Below are 5,614 nucleotides of genomic sequence, written 5' to 3' on the forward strand. Positions count from 1 at the left end.
TTATTTATAAAAAAAGAATAAAATAAAAGATAATATGTTTTAAAATGTTTTAATATGTTTGTATCTTTTGTACGTTTCTCTGTATTTTTTATTTCTTTTGCAGAAATCAGTACTTTATCAGTACCGGTTTCTATAAAAAATTTACTGGTACGCAGTAGGTGATAATTAACTAGAAAAAAAAGAATATTGATAAAATGTGTAGAGAAACAAGTTCATACATTAAAAAAATTTATACAAATGTTAATTTATCACCAATTGGCCCGGTCAATTTCCCATGGTCTATGTAGGTAATAGGAAGGAAAAGAAGCAAATAGCACGAGACTCGGCGATGCGGCATAATCGGTGTCGCGGTTAAACGATTTCAAATACATAATCAAAAATGAACACGAGTATATATTATATATACTGCAAAGTAAATGAGAGAAATAATTTCGGAGTTCGATGTGAAAAAAACTTTTTTCATTATGGAGATTGCAAATAATATTGATGGTCATAATAACACTGTTAAATCGAGTAAGAAACCGAAGTCATATGCAGAAATTATCAAGTTAGTTACTTTATCACGTATCGCGTGCGCCACATCTAGAGCTGGTTTTATCAAATATTTAATCGGCGTTTAACCAATGGCGTCTGACTAATCATTGGTCCCTAATCGTACCGGCCCCTAATCATATCCTTATGGACAGGAGGCCATCTAAATGTCTGTAACTGAGCACTAAATTTGACTCCATTATCTCAAAAATTACTGCTTAAAATAAAAAAATTCAAATAACTTTTTTCGTTTTTCGAAAACTTCCTTGATATGATATTTTGAATCGCAATTTTTACATCCTGTACATACATACAGTGAGTGCAAAAAGTATTCAGAGAAAATATACAGAGAAAATATTTTTTAAAAAAACTTTATTTATTTTTAAAAAATAAATATTATCCAGCGAGAAATGAGTCGAGAATCGAATTGATGTCGAATCGATATCAAAATGATAATTTCAACGTCGATTCGACGTTTAATTGATGTTAATAATTCATTCATAAAAAATAAAATAGACTGTATGTTTCTTAAAATTATATATACCAAAAAGATGTGCATTAATTATAGAAAATACGTCATCTGAAAAATAAGCGAAAATTAAAAATTCTTATTGTTTGAATGCTTAAAAAGTATTCGTACAATTGAGAAATTTAACTTCTAAAATCAGAAATACATGCGAAGCTCGTTTGTTTATGTTAGAACAGAATATATTCATTGTATAAAATTACTAATTAATGTTTATTTTTTACAAATAAGACTTTTTTATAAAAAAATTTTCTTGTACGAATACTTTTTGCTCTAACTGTATATACATACAGAAAAAAATTATAAATCGCAGATTCGCAATTATAGTCTTTCAGAATTAAGAGCCGGTCTATATCAAGAAATGCGCTTATCTCATCGCACTCATTTGCAATGTGGTTTTATAATGAATAAGAAAGCCACAGAATGTTGTGCGTTATCTCTCTCTTTTGCTCTCTCTCCCTCTCCCTCTATCTTTCTCTTCTTATCTCTCCCTTTCTCTCTCTCTGCTCTTGCTTCTACATAGATAAAAAAATAATTTCTATCGGCATTGCCATTATCTACTCGCCTGATTGCCTTCGCATGCACGAAATATGCACCAAATCTGCAATACAGTTGTCTATATCTACTTAAAAAAAATCATTTTGTTGCTATTAAGATTTTCTTGTTGAAGCGCTATTATAAGCGTTGTCACATTCGACTAAATACAAGAGATGGAATCCCAGACGACATACATGTCCAAAAACGAAACATAAGACGTCTTAAAGACGTCTAAAAAATATCTCAAAGACATTTTTTAAATATGTCATAAAGACGTCTAAAGACTTCTTAAAAAACGTCTCGATTTTAGACTTTTCTGTTGTCTGGAATAAGACCGCTCAAGGATACACACTTTCTCTGTCATACTGTATAAGAACTTGTACAAGAACCCGATTTTAAGTGATAAAATGCTGCTTAAACTATTCCTTATAGTTTGAATTAAAAGTTTTTCAAATATTAATTTAATATAATTTAATATAAACATTTATTTTTACAGAAGATTAATAATTGTATTAAAAAGATAAAAATGCGTACTCTTAGACATGTATCATCATCTACTGATGATGATCATGATATCTTACATGTTTTGTAACAATTTGTATTTAAATCCTAAATCTGATGAAAATTGAATCTAGTGCAAAAACTGTTAGGTCTAGATCTATATTGATTACACTTCACGGATCAAATGTCGCGTCGGTCAAAAACTATGAATTATGCACGTATAAAAATACTTATGATATTCAATAAAATATAAACGATACTTATAAATATATAAGCGATACTTTTTTCATATCCTTGCGTATTCTTGAATCACTTGTCGAAGAGTATGCATTTTTCACGGACTGAATCAAGTTTTCAAGTGCGTACTTTAAGATCGTTATTTTTTTAATTTTAATATAATCTTTATATAAAATTTATTTTTGGTATAAAAATTATTACAGAGATATAAAGTAAATATATCATTAAATGCAAAGCAGAGTATGCACACAATATAAAAAATGTATGCACACAATATAAAAAAAAACAAAGCAATAATTTCACGATAGACATCCGACATGTAATAAGAAATAATGTTGTGGCTGACATGTAGTCAGGAGAAACTTCAGTCGCTTATGGATTATGCTGCACTAGCAGAATCATAGAAGGATGGCAAAGAACTCATGCAATAAATATCTATCTCGCGAGTTCTGACTAAAGTTGAAAAAAAAAATAAAAGTTCTGAGGATGAGAGTGGTCACTGTACTATGACATGGCTGCAGAAACCGCATCTGTTCTTAACCCTTTTTGACAGATTACCTTCGAATCGTTCATAATTTGACTTATGATCGCAGCACATACTTTTACATAACGCATAACGTATAATGCATAAGAGAATCAATCAGTTAAGGTTTCTTTTTTTCATGAAATAAAAGAAAAAGAAGGATTCTGATTAGTTAATTCTCTTATGCACTATGTGTTATGCAACAGTCTGTTTGATATATTTACATAGAGCAAAAGCGATAAGCTTATGGCACAGCGTTATGTCTGAATGTTTATGAAGACAGATTGCTGCATTTGCGATAGTTGTTGCGAGCTCTGTCAATAACCCAAAATAATTCGCAATGTTTCAGCATTATTAGGCAAGTTTACCGTACTATCCGGCAGATTGAAGTCTATTTGGATATATTGTAATACCTATTTCAAAGAATATTGTCTCGTTTGTGTTGATTATTTCACACGATGATCCGAGACACTCCCTATGACAAACTAACCCTGATGGAAATTTTTTCCTGAATTGTAATGAATAATGAAATATTACTGAAATTGAAATGAACAATGATAAAATATTATTAAAATTGTAATGAATTATAATGAAATATTACTGAATTTCGTATTGAAATCTATATCAATTGATCATGCACTTTCAGCAATATTTCATTAAGATTTCATTACATTTCATTTAAATTTCATTAAAATTTCATTACAGTTCCATTAAGGTTTAAGATTTTGTTTATACAAAAATACAATGCGTGTACACTCGTGAACAATGAGGCTGTAATATTTTTTTTACGAATGTTTTACGAAATGCGCAAAAATTTTTAGAATTTTTTGCGTTTTACTATATATCGATACTTGTAATGAGCGATTATGACAGCTGTCATATGGAAAATATGAAATCGAAATGTACAAGAAATCAAGAAATGTGCGACGTTTAATAATAATAAGTAAAATGTCTTTGTGAGCCACCGCTGATTGAAGAGCGTAGAAAAATAATATAATTAAACTTCTCTCAGTTTGAAAGTTTGAATAATGATGAAATTTATTCTTTGAAATATTTCGATCCTGGATCCTTCTCAGTGTAAACAAATTAACACAATTACCGAGAATTTCTGACATTAGTCACAAAGTTATCCTAAATAACGCAAATCTATGAATTGATGATATTCTTGAAATATAATTAAAATATAATTAAAATATAATTAAAATATAAACCTAGAAGAAAAAAAAAGCAGAATTGAATTCACATCAACAAATCTGAAATATCAAACTATAATCTCTTCTTCGAACTACAGATTGTCATCTCTTCTTATAGAAATTGTAATAAATCAAACTAATAATAATCATACTAATAAAATCATACTAAAAATAAGTAACTAATAAAATATTTTCCATTTTTATATGGAAAACCAGAAAAGTCAGGGGATTCTAAAATTAATTTTCTGTGACAATCTTGGATATACATCGTTGCATATAAGCTAAATCTATAATATACATTTCAGATTACACTTTAAATCGATAATAAAAATTCTTATAGTCAGTGGCTCGCAAATAATTGTAAGATGTAAAAAACGATGTAAGAGTCTTATTTGAGCCGCACACTAACTGGATGATTATCAAATCATACGATGAAGAGCTAAAAAATGAGCCATAAAATTTATTTATCAGGCTATAAACATGATACTAATACTAATAGCGATTGCATTGTCACTAAGACTTACCTTCACAAAAATACAAAACGGATATTGGAAACTGATACAATATCATGTTGTATGTTATCATGCCAATAATTTGGAGAAAATCTATTGCATATCTACGACATGTTCTTCGAGACACAAAACATAATTCAATTAATCACCATGAGATATCGTAACAAGCAGGCTAGAAAATGATGATATACCGATTTACCCCGCTATCCCGCTTTGCCTTAGTCTCTCCTAATGAAGATATACTATTCTAATTTTTTAAATAAAACTTGTTTTTAATATTATACTAAAAACTTAATTTATTAATATCTTTTAATAATAATAATTGTAATATACTAATATTTTAACAAACATAAATTTCTAACAAATTAATTCCAATTTGCAATTATTAAAACTAAACTTTTCACTAAAATTACTCACCCAGGAGCAGTATGCAGCACCGCCACCAGATAGTCTTGGTGGAATCTGTATTTCTCGTAAATAAAAGAACATCCAGAATAAAATAAAAGATGCATTGTGAGAGTTTTCATCCATATTTTAACGAAATTATTTCTTGAAGGCGACCCTTGGTTTCAAAATGAAAATAAAGTCTATTTTGAGAGATTTTTCGTTCAATTTTTTTGATTCAAAATTAAATCAGATGTGTACTATTCCTGGAAATTATATGAAATTAAATAAATATTGAATCAATGTTCCTGAGTATCTTGTGCAGTTCAATAGACATTAAATGTCTACAATATCTTTTAATGTATTGAATTTACGTTTTATAATATCGCAATTCAACGTTTCTGAAATGTTGCTTCAACATTTATGTGCTGTATGAATAGCCAGAAAATAAAATATAATTGATTGGATCTAAAGATAACAACTTTAATCACATTGAATTACATGATGACTATCTGCTTTGCTTGAATTTGCCTAATGTTTTAAAAATTCAGTTTTGATTCAATTTTTAAAATAAATGTTTTATAATACTAAATGTCTTTAAAATATTCCAAAGATATCAGAAGCTTCTAATTCGGATATTTAAAATATTTAATATAAAATATTTATATAT

At 28.4% G+C, this 5,614-nt stretch overlaps 1 protein-coding gene across 1 annotated transcript in view; it reads right to left on the minus strand.

Annotated features, from left to right (window-relative positions):
* Nucleotides 1-5,614, minus strand: part of LOC108689274 (potassium voltage-gated channel protein Shab) — a 56,407-nt gene that overhangs the window by 7,278 nt on the left and 43,515 nt on the right. The window lies entirely within an intron of this gene.

Source organism: Atta colombica, unplaced genomic scaffold (genome assembly GCF_001594045.1).
Source record: "Atta colombica isolate Treedump-2 unplaced genomic scaffold, Acol1.0 scaffold261, whole genome shotgun sequence".
Taxonomy (NCBI): Eukaryota; Metazoa; Arthropoda; class Insecta; order Hymenoptera; family Formicidae; genus Atta; species Atta colombica.